The 15512-nt window shown below is 43.6% G+C and overlaps 1 non-coding gene across 1 annotated transcript; it reads right to left on the minus strand.

Annotated features, from left to right (window-relative positions):
* Positions 1–11350: 11350 nt before the first annotated feature.
* trnastop-uca (transfer RNA opal suppressor (anticodon UCA)) lies at positions 11351–11437 on the minus strand. The gene has a single exon. It is a non-coding gene; the product is annotated as a tRNA-Sec (tRNA).
* Positions 11438–15512: the final 4075 nt, after the last annotated feature.

Consider the following 15512-nt stretch of genomic DNA (forward strand, 5'->3'; position numbering starts at 1 on the left):
ACTACTTTTTGTAGTCAAGTTATCTTTCTAACTCTGTACATATTTGTCATCAACTGTTTAAAAGCTCTATCGGCCATACGTACAGTACAGATAGACTAGGGCCATCCCTCTCAACCTTCAAAAAGCAAGTAAAGACTGAATTATTTATATATGGACTATCTAGTTAGCTTACTCACTGTCTTCATTTGCTATCAACTGTTTACTCTAACAGCCATACGATATACAGATAGACTGGGGTCATCCCTCTCAACCTTCAAGAAGCAAGTTAAGACTCTTGTCTTTCATGACTATTTACTGCACTGATGCCTGAGCTGGCCCAGATGTGGGATAAACTCTAAGGTATGTTAGATGGCATATCTAAGGCATGTCTAAGGCATCAATTGTTTGTGTATGTGTGTGTGTGTGTGCGTGCGTGCGTGCGTGCGTGTGTGTGTGTGTGTGTGTGTGTGTGTGTGTGTGTGTGTGTGTGTGTGTGTGTGTGTGTGTGTGTGTGTGTGTGTGTGTGTGCGTGTGTGCATGCATGCCTGCGTGTTTGTGTCTAGTCTACTCTACTTAACCCTGAGCTAATGTACTTCAAATAATAAAAACAAATGAAATAAATACATAAATGAACACTAACCCTACCTGGCATTTGCACTAATTGTTGTGTATATGTCCAGTGCACTTTTTATCTGCAATGTTGCATGCTATGATTACAGCATGTCCTTGATTGTAAATTGGTTTGGATAAAAGTATCTGCCATATCAATTGTAACATTACGTAATTTGGTTGTGTCTGTATGTGTAGTCAAACACCAACACATAGTTTGCCCTGGACTACCCACCATTGATGTGTGAAGTGAAGACATCTTAAACCAGATGAGGAAAAGTGAGGTACCAACAGACCTCCCCGGAGATATATTAAATTTCACTGCCATACTATCTCTTATTTGTGGATACTTCAGCAGAAAAAGTGCACTCAGGCAAGATGCAGGCCTAGAGATTATAGTAAATGATGAATTCCAATGCTTGGGAGAATGTACTGTAGAATAAGAATGAATGGAAGAAATGAAAGAATTGGGTGACTGGATGAATGAATGAATGAATGAATGAATGAATGAATGAATGAATGAATGAACCAATCAATCAATCAATCAATCAATCAATCAATCAATCAATTAAATAATGATTACAACAGTTGTACAAAACATAAGTGAAGTGTGCAAAAGCCCCCCAAAGAAGATAGGAAAGCTTATACTGTAAGATAAGGAAGCCTGTAGTTCCTGCATCCTTGTGATGAGAGAGAGATGGTATAAGCAAGAACAATGCATTGAACCAAAGTAGTGCAAGCCTCTTTGGTGTACCCAGGGAAGCTGACAGGGGGAATAAATGGGTCAGTTGTCCTGAGGCCAGGGAGACAGGGGGCCCAGAATTCACCTTTGGCTAAGGCCCGCCCTAAAGTGCTTTTTGACCAATCACAGCGCAGCAAAAGGACGACCTCGGACAAACCTCGGACAGTTTTGACAGCGCTCCATTGAACTCAATGCTGAAATCGCATGTTTTCAAGTAGTGCAAGATATTACGGTCATATTATTATTAAAATATGATTGGAAATTGTGCCTGGGGTATTTGTGACAAAGGTGCAAGTTTCCCCGCGATGTAACAGGTGGTAATCGCTTTCCTCTTTACCTAAAACCGGACTAATATTAAGCAGCTGGATAGTCTACCTTGATGGGTCTCGGCAGCAGCACACTCGACTAGAAAGCACACGTATCAAAAACATACTTTGTGTGCTCCGATCATGCCATCATCTCATTCGTGTCACTTTTCAGTAAGGTTGTAAGCAAACCACGAACCTGTTTCAGAGTAGGATTTTGGATTTCTGATCTAATTAATGAAGAAACACCGCTAGCAAAGTTAACTATCGGTCACGGCAGGAGTGTTTTGACTAGCAGCTGATGGACGTGATTTTGTTAAGCTACTGAAGATATAAACGCCAAACGTTAATGTTACACATTGCTGTGGTAGCTTTGAAGATTACTACAGCCATCACGTTGTGTGATTTCGTTTTCGTCTAGCAAGTTTGAGTCAGGGCTCAAAAGATATGCGAGCTCAGCTTACCATGGTGCTGGTTACAATGCCTATCGATACCCATGTGAGAAGAGCCCATAACAACAGCTGTGATGCATCGCATGACCGTTCAGAAAATAAATACTTATATTCACAATACTATAAATGGCGTTTTTTTATTTATTAGTAGTGAATAACTGCTGCGATTTGCAGTCACTGCATAAATCACGTTGATATCTCAACATTGAAAGTTTATCTGTCCGACCTAGCAACTGTAACTAAAGAGGGCGTGGCTTAGCCAAAGGCGAATTGTGTCCTCATTACAGTGTATGCATTGGAGGGGGGGCCCTTCCAGATGTCTTTGTCCTGAGCCCTACCAAAGCTGTCAGCGGCCATGGATGTACCACATTGCTCTTGCAAGAATGCAGGTAAACATGTCAGCACACTAGCCTGATAGCCACTTCAGCTGAATAATGGACAACATGTGCACCACTCATCACTCTCCCATTTTCATCATAACTGCTGTTAAGGGACAGCCTTTCTCATTTTTAATCACACACAAACATATTTCACTGCCATAGCAAGAGACCAATTAATGCCAAAAACGTACATGACGAACAGATAGTATATGTTTGAATGTTACACACAGTATGTTACAGCCTTCTAGTCTGGTGACCAGGCGCGGAGTGGCCGTCGGGAGATCGGGGACTTGTCCCGGTGGGCCGCGGCCGTGAAACATAATCTCACGGCCGCCCTGCGTTCTTATCCGGCCCTGGAGATTTTTGATTGTACTCGTATGCGCCGACTTCCCAATTTCCACATCACCATGTTCCACTTTCAATGACTAGCCAGTATTTATACCGTATACCAGACGGCAATACCTCACTGACGGTGTCACACAGTAAATTGGCCACACCCCTTCCCTACTGATAATTTTCATACACCGTAGATCGCGGAAGTTTACAAGATCTTCGTTTTCAGTATTTAAATAACCTGTGATATGTAGATTTGTTACCAAAGGATGGAAATATTAATAAATTATGATTTATTTTCCGATTTCCACACGACTGTTACAGTTTACAGTCTTTCCAGTCCAGATTCACTTGCTCTGTGGTTATTGAATTGGGTTACGAACAGACTCCACCAAGTGGTAAGGAAGAGAACTGCACCTAACAGAAGCAATGGGTTTTGTTTTGATTTGTTAGAACTACCAGTATATCTCCTTATAGTCGAAATAATATTATTATCATACATATATTTATATGTGGTACATTTAGGATGTAGCCTATGTCTGAAGAAATGGAACAAAATAATTACCACACAAGATTCTGATGTGACCAGTGCTGGGTGTGTAGGCTAAGCTGTGGATTAAAGTAGAGTGATTGCAAGAAACAAAGACATTTGCTGCGACGAAACAGCGTTTTAAGGTAGGCCTACACCGTTTGGTTATACATTTTGTTGACTTATGGTTGTGCTTTGAAGTAGTTAGGTTTGGCTTATTTGCTGCATGGTGGGTTTATTGCACAATGTAGACAGACTTTTTGTAAGCTATCGGCCTACTATATTTTGTAAGCCTACTCTTCTAAAAATCCCCACACTCAAAACTTTGTGCCCATGCTCATCCTGTCTTCCTTAAACGATCATTCAATTTCAAACTGTCAAAATGACAGTGGAGTGCACATTTGCATGGAACAGTAGCGTGCTAGTAGGCCTATATGCTTTGGACTGTGATGATGGCTCCAGTGGTGTTGTGTACTTTTTGAAGTGGGTATACTGTATATTTGAGCATTTTTGATGTGTAATACTGTATATATTTGTGCTATTGTAAATAATGGATCAATCAATTTTAAGTGGGTATACTGTAATCCCTGAAATTTTGAAATGGGTGCATCCTGCGTTTTACGTAGACTACACCACTGGCTGTGCATTTCATCAAGGTGTAGGCTAAATTCTCCAATTCAGGTTGATATTTTGACAACACTAATGTTCACATGTAGTACGACTGCAGATTTCGTGGCTTTTGTCTTTTTGGTTAGGAAACCATGTTGTTCGCTTTGTTTTTTGTTTTTTTTTGTTTTTTAAAGAGGGCCGCCAAGGGGAAAATTCTCCCGGTGGGAAAAGGTGGGACACTCCGCCCCTGCTGGTGACTACCGTGTTTGGTAACTGGGTGACAACAGTGCTGGCCTCCGCTACAGCAATGTTTGGTGACACTCTTCTTGACGCAGACGGTATCATATGTATGACATAACACTGTCATAATAGTGTCATAACAGTGTCATGACACAGTCATAGACAAGTCATAAACATATTGTCAATGTCATAAATGTTTTATGGTATGGTCATAAGAATTTCATGAGAAAAAAATGCTTATGACATTCACATGTCTATGATACATGCAGGACTGCATTATAACAATGTTATGACGCCGCTATGTCATATGTATGATGCCAGCATCAAGTGTAACCCAACGCTTCCCAACCTTTTCTGTTTGCGTACCCCTCTAAGCCTTTTTGTCATACCACAAGCACCTCCTCACTCATGCTGTTGTCACTTCCGCTACCCCAACCTGACTGTGGTGTATACACTTTTCCCCTCCCACGTACCCCTTGCAGTGTGCTCGCGTACTCTGTTGGTATGCCTGCCCCTGGTTAGAAAACTACATTATTGGTGACTGGGGGTGGATTCCAATATGCGGACTCCCGCCCTCCTTGGCCTCCTTGTGGCCTTGTGATGGCATCACCAACAACAGAATAGTATTTCAATATCTCGCAAAAGCTCAACTCTAACGTCATTTTCTCATTTGCAAATGGAACGGTGAATGAAGAATAGTCCCCCAAGAGTTGTTGTGGCTAGGCTGACAGCGGGCAAATGGGGCATCAGTGAAACGAGAGGCCACAAGCACAGGCACGGGACGGGAGTCTGCATATTGAAATTCACCCAGTGTGACAGCAGTGCTCTGGGAACTGGCCTCCTCTGTAGAGTAACATGAGAATTTGGATTTCATTCTAGGACAGTAGTGCCTCCTGCTGGCTAGCGCCTCTATCTCATGATGTGATTCCTCTGATGCAGGTATCTCTCTTTGAGCTTTTTGGTCTTTTTGAGTTCATTTATGATAGTACAGTGAAGATGATGACAGGAAGCCAGTATGGAGAGAGAGATGGGGAAGGTTCTGGAAAGGACCCGGGCCGAAATCGAACCCGGGTCAGCCATAACAGCCAAGTCAGTGCGCCTTATCGTTAGAGCCATGGTAGGGCCATCAATGGCTATTTTGGTGAACAGTGCAAAAGTTCTCAAAATGTGTCATGTACGTACAGTAAGGGCAACATTTACTGTTCAAAAGAAAGACAAAGCAAGCATATAAAGCATGGCGAAATACAATGCAGTGCACTAAATTAGGCTTAGGACTAAGCGGTAGTAAAGTAATTCATAATGCATTTACACTAGCCAGGCTGTGCCTTCCTATTGTTGCAACACCTTCAGTGTTGCTTCTAGTCAGGCCAAGAGCAATAAAAATATCGTTTCTGAGCTCCCGAGAAATCAGGAACTCCTCCCACTTTATCGGGAAGGAAGCAATCATTAGCAAACCAAGGGAGGCAGGTCAACCATGTAATTTGGGAAATGTTAATTGCTATGCTCTTGGTCAGACCAAGTCTTGAAGAGATTGGAAAGTCGATGATAATCAGGCCACATTTACAGTGCTTAGTGGTTAAAACGCTCGAAATATGGAGCAACATAAAACAGTACAGTAATGTATGGATTAGGATGTGATTCCTAACTTGTCAAAAACACAGAAACTCCAACTTAATTGTAACTCATAGATAAGAATGATAGTCAGTCTAGTCAAAATCATTCATGACGAGAGACATATGAAATTACATGTGATTCATAACTTAGACACATTTCTTAACAACGGCATGCATTGCATGGGTCACTCTGAGGGAGAGTGAGTGACTGGCTGGCATGACTTAGCATGATGCTGCTGATCACAAATACCGGTAGTTGGCCCATATGCTGCCTGCAGCTCTGCACTACTCAGCAGTATTGCCAGATTGGGCTATTTCCCCGCCCAATTGGGCAGCTTGGGATGACCGTCTGTGGGTAAAAAAGGCTAAAAAGGGCATTTGGACGGGTTTTTCAGCAGATTTATCACCATAGAAATCAATAGAATTTAGTTCAAATTGTACGTATTTAGTGCTTCCATCAGTCTCATCTGGCAACCGTGCCACTCAACCCTTTGAGAGCAGTAAAAAGGGATGAAGGAGCTAAAGGCTAAAGAGAGCTAATCTTGGTGGAATGTGCTCGGCCGCCCGGCCCGCACAACAGCAGCAGTAGACTAGAGTGAATGAATTCATCAGGCACCAAGCCCCCCCACCTGCTCTAATTACGGCTATTGTTATTCACTGCAAACGTTGACATCACTCATCGCTGCTTGTGCGCATTTTTAGACGACACAGACTGTAGTAGATCAGGGGAACTTACTGAGCAGGCCAGATCGAATTCAGGAGGAGAAATAGGGCAGGCAGGTAAGCAGGCTATTAAAGCCCACCATGTGAGGTGTAACTTTGTTTTTTTGTTCTCCTCTGTTTGGTGGAACAATTTCCAAGTTGAACCGCCTGACATGTGCATGTCTCTTATTGGCATAAAACACAGGCACTTTTGTAGTCACGTCTGACAAATGTGCTGTCATGTTGCTGTCAAAGTTGCTGTCAAAGTTGTCAATCCAAAAACAAACAACAATCCAGTGTATATTCGTAACTGATATTTCCACACGAAACATAACTTCATAATTCTTTCCTCTATATGGCATGCAAACAAAAGAAAACAGCACCCTCACAGCCACTGCCAAGTTGAGCATGTACTCCTTACAGTAGAAAATAGGCCAGACACACAAACCGGCTTTTAAAACCCCAGCATGTCAGATGCACCTTTGTGTCTGTCTTCAATTTGGTGTAATGACTTGCACATACTTTTAACATGTTATTATGTATTGGGATGAAACTTATTTTCTTTTTCTGAGAACCGAACACTGCATAACTGTCAAACTTGTCAATCGAACAACAATCCAGGGTGTACTGTCGACCTGAGGTTTCCATGCAAAGCATAATTTACTCTCCTTACAAGATCCAAACAAGAGAAAACAACAAAAAGAAAAAACAATACCTAAAGCATGAACATATTCCTTTTACTCACTCTTCAAATATATAAGACCCAAATCTAAATATATATTAACAACATTGCTGTACTACTCCAGCAGGTTCCAAACATCCTCATGTACTGAACAATGACACCAACAGGTACCTAAGGACACACAAGTGCACGGAGGTGTGAAAAACCTTACTTTACCTTGACGTCAAGTCTATGCATGCTCCTTCCACAGAGCTTCAGCGCACAACAGTATGGCGCCACACGTTGGCTCACCTCCATGGCCACCACATGTCAGGATTTAAAAGGCAATCACAACCAGTAGCAACCGGCAAAACCCCCTAGCTACGTGCTACTAGCTACTATTTGTATCTGTGGCTCAGTTAGCACTTGTGTCAGTCAACAACAGACTGATAGAGAGGGGACTTCTCCCTTCTGAGTTCAGCTACTGTACGACGCGTGACTAGTAAGCCTAGCCTGCAGGATTCACCCAGGCAGAGGATCCTGGGTGGGGGTGGGTGGTGTGGGTGGGAGATGGGGAGGGGGCTATGGACGGATGGATGGATGGATGGATGGATAGGACCACGATGGAGCTCATAAATGAGCCTGTTTTTGGCTGTGGTCATGGTTGGATTGGCCACAAGGCATGCAGGGCTTTTGCCCGGTGGACTGTTGATGATTTTTGGCCTGATCCTCCCCTTAATGCAGTGGTATCAGTCCTCATGCCGCTACAGTGGACCTGCTTGGAGTCAGATTTAAATATTCATTTTAGCTGTTGTGGTCAAAATAGCTTGTAATAGTAGACAAACAAATATTGCCACAGGCTTCATGGTCTCTCTCAGTGCCTGGTGGACTGGTCCTGGCTGAAAATGCCCGGCCGGATCATTTCTCCCAGTCCTGCAGCCCTGACTGCGGAGTGCCAGGACCTGAACACAGAGGCGTTGTCAGGGGTGATTAGTTGCTCAGAAAGGCTGACGAGCCCAGCGCAGCTCAGCACAGCCCAGGCGAGCCGAGCCCCCTGCCTCTCTCGCTGGAGATGAAGAGGGGCTGCCGACCGGACCGACACACTGGTCGCGGCCCTCACTCACTCACCAGCCAGCCTGCCAGCCAGCCAGGCAATCAACCAGGCGGAAAACCGACTGGCTTGTTTGTCCCAAACACAAATCTGGTGTGTGTGGGTGGGTGGGCACTGGGCACATGTGCTGTTTATCTGTTGTGTGGTAGAGTTTTAGCTCTTACATCATAATACAATGTGAGACATGTTGATGCCAAAACATCAATCACAGAAAAAAAGAGAGGAAGATTGGTGTAAGGGTGTTGTGCTGCAGACACTGGCTCCTAATCTGTTAACTCAGCATTGCAATGGTAATTTAGAGACTGTGTTTGTAGAGAATCTGATGAAGACTATGAAGTCGAAACGTAATCCAGCCATGAAATAATAAAAGAAAACAAAAAGGACTTTAAGTGTGCGGATCTCTCACTTCGAAACTACAGTCAGCTTTTACCCTGCACCATTTTCCTGGGATGTGCACAATCTTCACCTTCAAACATTAACAATGGACTGCATTTCCCGACAGAGAACAGGGGAATGAGGTGAACACTTACACCCCAAACGGTGTGGAATCTCATTTCATTACAGGGAGGATGATGGTACAGGTATACCAGTGAAAGGCTGTTGTGTGTGTATATAGGAAGAGAGGCAAGCCCGAGGGCTCTGATCAGCTTACTGATAATTGCTTAAGTGTTTAGATCGCCCCTTCTCAGTAAGGGCACGCTCTATTTCTGGGCCAATGGGCTACTGTCACGCTCGCAATTCGCACCATCACTATATAGTTCATTAAAGGTGCAATGTGTAATATTTTTTGCAGTTTGTTTCCAGAATTAATACTACCCATTCACAAATGTTACTTTTTTCATGAATACTTACCACCACCATTATTCTAAGTATTACGTGTAAACTGCTAGACACTTTAATTTTCTCAGGATAAATAAAGGAAATGTGCTCCACACTACTCTACTACACTCTACTCTACTGTACTCTATGGCACGAGCCAGACCTGAAATAATTTACTCAATGAGCAATTAATCATCCCATTGTCATCCAATCATACAAAAATAATCGATGCAGTGCTCTCCTTCCACATTTACACCAGAGATCTTATAGACAGAGATACGTCATTCTAGTTCTTTCCCGCTATCCATGTGATGTTTTGTGAACGCCCCTTTAGGAGACCTGCGGTTAGGAGACCTTTCGGAGTCCTGAGGTTGAGAATAAATGGAGTTCCCTTAGCGCTGTAGATGGCGGTAGGGCACTTCTCGTGCAAACGCATCAAAAAGAGAAAAAGTAGGGGACAACGGCACCTTAGGAGACCCAACTTGGGCACACTCTTTTGCACCCTCAACCCAAACTTCAACACCTGTATACGCACTGCAAAATGATTCAAGTGATTAATTGAGATATTAATCAATACCTTAATTACCATTACTTGGTTTTGATTTGGCCTAATTATAATGTTCACAAGCAGAATTTTGGTCACAACCTCAACACAAACAAAATTCCGTGCACCCCCTGAAATCTCTGGCGCACCCCAGGGGATCACCGTGTAACGGAGGCCAGCTAGCAGGGTGTGGCGTGGAACGTTAGTAACTTTCCCTCAGGACGCCTCAATACAGTGTGGTAATGTTGTGCTATCTAACTGGCCCTTTAGCTCAGCGGTCTTGTACTGTGCCTACCGATCCCAAACCGATGTAGTTGACGAGGTGGCAGGTTCACGTCCCCGAGGAACACCTCCATCACACCCCAGTTTAAGAACCACTGCCCTTCTATACCTTCATTCATGACTGAAGTGCCCCCAAGCAAGCCATCTACCCTAATCACGCATACAAAAATAACCAAGCTGCAGTCCTTTCTCTCCATATTTAGACTTGACTTGAATGCATATTCTAGCGCCATCATCAATATGCATGGGGACCGCTAGGGGGGGAACTGGTACAGATTCTAAGGGCCCAAGCTCTGATGGGGGCCCTTAAGGGGGCCTAAGCACTGAGAGGGGGCCCAAAATTTGAATCTTTCATGGGGCCCAACATTTCTGGCAGCGCCCCTGTCAATATGCACAGTAAAATAGAATGTGTGTGTGGTTCACTCATGACCGAAATGCTAGGTTGGTAGGGTGAGTAACCAGTGCTCTCCCCCATCCTCCTCCATGACTGATGAACCCTGTGCATGGTACTGTCCCGCCGCACTGCTCCCTTGGGACGCCATTGAGGGCTGCCCCCTTGCACAGGTGAGGCATAAATGTAATTTCGTTGTGTGCAGTGTGCAGTGAACACTTGTGTGCTGTCTGTGGAGTGCTGTGTCACAATGACAATGGGAGTTTGAGTTTCCCAGTTGGGCTTTCACTTTCAAGTGGCCCTGAGCAAGGCACCTACTGTATCCCCACATTGCTCCAGGGGCGGTACGTAACCAATACCCCGTAGCTACATGTTGTGTACCTGGTTGGATACAGGTGTCAGCTAAGTGTAAGTGTGAAAGTGTATTGTTACAAAAAGTGAAGCACCTAATGATGAAATGAAATTCAAGCCAATGCACGTAACCTGTATTATTGCGACCTGTTGCACACTGACACACCACAACTAAATGACAGGGAGAGCATCATTAACTGTAGGGCCTATACACAAATATTTGGAGGGTACAATACGCTACATGAAAAAGGTGTCTGACCTGTTGCAGAATGACCATGACTGTGGTTCAGTGGTAGTTTAATCCTGGACATCAGACGTCAGCATGTGAGGACCTGAACAGAGATGGAGAAAGCAAGATGTAAGGACACAAATAAAAAACAAACAAAACATTATCTGCTACCATGTTGGCTAAATCAAATTTTCATTTCGAGCCAGACACCACGACATTTTAACCCACTGATTTTTAAATGGCAAAATAGGGAAGCTACAGTCCAGGATATCCACACTCTAACTGTATGATTTAAACTACTGTAGCATAACTCTTTTACAGCTTACCCATATTTTGCTGTACCGCTACACACATGTATGAGCAGCAAACACTCCAATCTCCACTGAACTGACGGCAGGTAAACTCGAGCTGGTCATAGAGGGCGCGCGCGACTAATTCCAATGGAGAGACAGCGAAGCAATGATATTCTCGCCCGGAAGGTGGAATCGAACCACTCTGCCGCTAAGCAGCTACAGGTTTGAAGCATGCACCCCGGACCACCGAGGCTCATCCGGGCAAGTGAACGTAGAGGGTCGGTGCGGATATATACCTGTGCCTGCCAGCAGTACAGGTTTATGACGGTGGGTAGTGAAAACGCTTGACTGGAGTTTACCGCAGGCAACATATCCCAACAGGAAATATCGGACAACCTCCTTCATTCCATAAGATCACACATCATCGTCTTAGTTTTTAACAATAAAGCTGTCTAAGTTTTCAATACACATTATCGACCAACTCGCAAAGCATGACTGAAAAAATGCTAATATTGTTGGCTCAAATGTTATTGGCTCCCTTTCTTTGTTTGTTTGCCGATAGGTTCTCGAGACGAGGCAAGAGGCACATGGCCCATCCCAGCATCAATTTAAAGGTACACCATCTCTCTCTCTCTCTCTCTCTCTCTCTCTCTCCCCAAAGTCTGTTCAAGTTTGTATCCTTCTCAACTGTTGCGCCTTCACAACATCAAAACCATTCACAAATAATGCGTAAACTCCAAGTAGCATATAATGACTGCCTAAGGATATTGCTGAAAAAGCCCAGGAGTTGCAGTGCTAGTAAACTATTTTGTGACTCAGGACTATGTACTTTACAGGCTCTCCTGAGGAACCTAATGTTTAAGTTCATGTGCCGTTTGGATAAGTCTGAAAACTGCTTTATAATGATGCTCACAAGTGCCAGATATAGCTCTGTCCGTTACCAATCATATAGGCCTATGTGGAAACATTGGTATGGCTGCCTTTTAAGACCGTCATGACATAGTTTGTATATGCTTTGGCATCATTGCAGTTTTTTTTTTATTTTTTATTTAATTATTATTATTTCTTCTTTTTCCTGCACATTTTATTTCTATGTATATGTTGTGTGTCTGCCTATTGGGCGCTGAGCCTGTAATAAAGTTTATATAATCAAATTAGACTACTTTTTTATTGATTAAAGGCCAGTTTGTATTTGTATTAGTTTATTATCAGAGTTTCCTCTCCCCCTTGTGGACATGCCCAACACTGCAGATTGCACTGCCTCTAACTCGGGGATGGGAAACCATTTCAATTGGAGGGCCACTTTAAATTTTATAAAGTCCAGCCTACTATTTCACAAACCAGGATTTCCCCCTGCACATTAGACCTATGTTGAAGGTGGACACCTTTACAACAGACCCCACCTTCACTAGGTCCCCCTGGAAATATAACTTAATTGTATTGCATATGTAATTTCTAAGATTTCTTTTGGAAACATGTTGGGCCTATAGGCTATTTGATGTGAAACTGTGTAAAGTGGGTTCTGGGCATAAACATAGATTCCGGAGGCCAATTGTGTATAAGACTTCCAAAGGGTTTATTAACTGTTTATCAGCACACAACATTCAAGGCTGCTCCCCATCTAACTAATTCACTCCCAGTCTCTGTTTCCCTCTCGAGAGCTCACCGGTTCCTCCCCCCAGTGTTCCAAAATATCCCACGTAAAAGTCCCAAACACTTTGCCCTCTTCTTTCAACATAAAGGTGTTCAAGTGTTACAACTGCATAACATTAAAATTATATCGGATAAGACAGCCTCAAGGGCCATAAATGGCCCTCGAATCGTAGCACCCATGCTCTACCTAATTGTAGCCTACACCTGGTGCAGGGGTGAGGTTAACACTGTTCACCCAAGCAACAATTGGGCATGATGAAGCGGTGCTGCTTTTGCTAGGCAGAGTGCATGCACACTTTACCAGTTTGATGCAATGATTTATACCTGAAATTCACACAAACACAAGGGGGGAAAACAATGAAATCAACACAGTTTGATTCAAAGCATCCACATTTCATCATTGTACCAATTCTGCTCAAATTGTAGCTCATATTGACCTTGCTTTGGAGAGGAGACACTTAAGACAACATGCTCAGCTGACAGGTCAGTCAAGCCTGAACTCATGCCTGTGATTGTTAAGTATTAACAATGGCTCTATCTCTTAGTAATCAAACGCGATGAACCATCGCAATGAACTCTGACTGACTGTCTGTGTCATCACATGTGGGCTTTGCACTATAGTTACACAGGGGGTGGGTTCCAATCTGCGGACTTCCGTCCTCCCTTGCTCACTTGCCTGCTTGTGACCTCATGATGATGTCAAAAACACAATTCTAATGTCATTTTCTCATTTGCAAACAGGATAGTGAATGAAGAACAGTCCCCCAAAAGTTGTGGTTAGGCTGACATTAAGGAAACTTAATTGTTTTCTCCACGGAGGCGGGGCATCAGCAACATGCAAGGCCACAAGCACAAGTGGAGGACAGAAGTCTGCATATTGGAATGCTTCCAGGGACACCTTAGGTACATTCCATTATCCTAACTCCAGTCCTTGCCCTGTGGTTGTGGCCTCATGCTTCGCTGATGGCCCACCTCCATGGAGGAAAAAAAAAAGTTTCACCGTTGTCAGCCTCCTAGCCACAACAACTTTTGTGGTGCTTTTGCCCATTCAATATCCCGACTGGAAATGAGAGAATGTCTTTTGAACTGAAGATATTGAATAAAACTTTTGTCGTCAATTATGTTGGCTTGCGAAGTCATCCCAAGGCCACAAGCACAAGGGTGGACGGGAGTTAGGATAGTGGAACAAACCCATAGTCTTCTATGCTGTAGGAAAATACAGGCCAGCAGATTCACACTGCCACAAGCTATCCACCTTATAATCCAGTTACAATGGGGGCACCATTACTAGTTACTATTTGGGTAGCAGTTGCTAGGGCTATATCATTCAGAAGGGCTATGGGCAGCCTAACAGGAACTAGCAGACAGGAAATGCTGCCTGTGGGAGCACAACAAATGTTGAAATGGGTGGGGTTAGTGGGCGTGGTTAAGTGGTTAGTGGGCGTGGTTATAATGTAGATAATACTGTACTGTAGGCGAGCTCAGCGTGGACCAGTGAGTGACCGCTTGCTTCCCCCACAAACTCCACAAGCTCCACATCTCGACCTCTATCTCCCCTCACCCACACAGCAGCAAGGTGGCCTTGTGTTAAGCCCTGCCTAAGTCACATGAGGCGGGGGGGTGTTCATGGTAATCCGTATAAACAGTCAAGACGAATTAGCATTGCCTCTTGTTTACCTTTTGAAAGAATCCGGATAAGTTTCTCTGTAGGAGAAACCCCATCCCGTGCCATAGGCCCCCCAGTCAGGGCCGGAACCAGACATTTTCAAATACCGGGGTCAAATACTGCTTGATGTACTGCATACTCTACATTTAGAATGCTTCATACACTTCAGTCGAACTCTTAACTTTGTTTTCATTAATCACTGCCTTGAGGATAAATGGGGGTGGTGTATACAGACTGAATTTATCATTGCTGATCATATATTGATTTTCATCATGGATACATTTTACATTACTGAAAAAAATACAGAGGACTATACATGACCTCTGTATCCTCAATGAGTGCGTTTACATGCAGTTCAGTATCCCGAATATGAGGCTTATCCCGGTTATGATCATATTCGGGATAAGGTGTTTATATGCGCACAGAACGTTATATCCCAGTCTACATTCTTGGCCGTTATAGAATTCTCTTCAAATGCGTGTAGCCTGGATACCAGCAACAGCGTTCCATGGGAAGCCCCTGTATTCGGGATAAGGTGTAGGCCTATACATGCGTCAGTATCCCGGCTTCTTTCGGAAAACTCCACCTAGCATATCCCGATTTCTCAGTATCCCGAATAAGGGCTTATTCGGGATACTGAAGTGTTTATATGCGCAAACGCAAATTCGGGATACTTAATATCCCGATCATATTCGGGATACTGAACTGCATGTAGGCCTATACGCACTCAATGGTAGTTACGGCCATGCCCCCAGTATTTGAAGGGTTCAGTGATGAGTTTACAGTTCTGTATTTCTGTGATTTCAAAAAAACTTAAAAAATCAATCTCAATCGCAAATGAAAATGCAACAAAAAGTATGAATCATTTTTTTGTAATAGCTTTTAGAGGGTTTTGCATCTGAACTCTTCATTATTACCTCCGCCAAGGTTAGGAGGTTATGTTTTTGGTTTGTGTTGGTTTGCCTGTTTGTCTGTCTGTTTGTCAGTGGAATAACTCAAAAGGTTATGGATTTGGATGA

This window comes from Engraulis encrasicolus, chromosome 8 (assembly GCF_034702125.1).
Source record: "Engraulis encrasicolus isolate BLACKSEA-1 chromosome 8, IST_EnEncr_1.0, whole genome shotgun sequence".
NCBI lineage: Eukaryota > Metazoa > Chordata > Actinopteri > Clupeiformes > Engraulidae > Engraulis > Engraulis encrasicolus.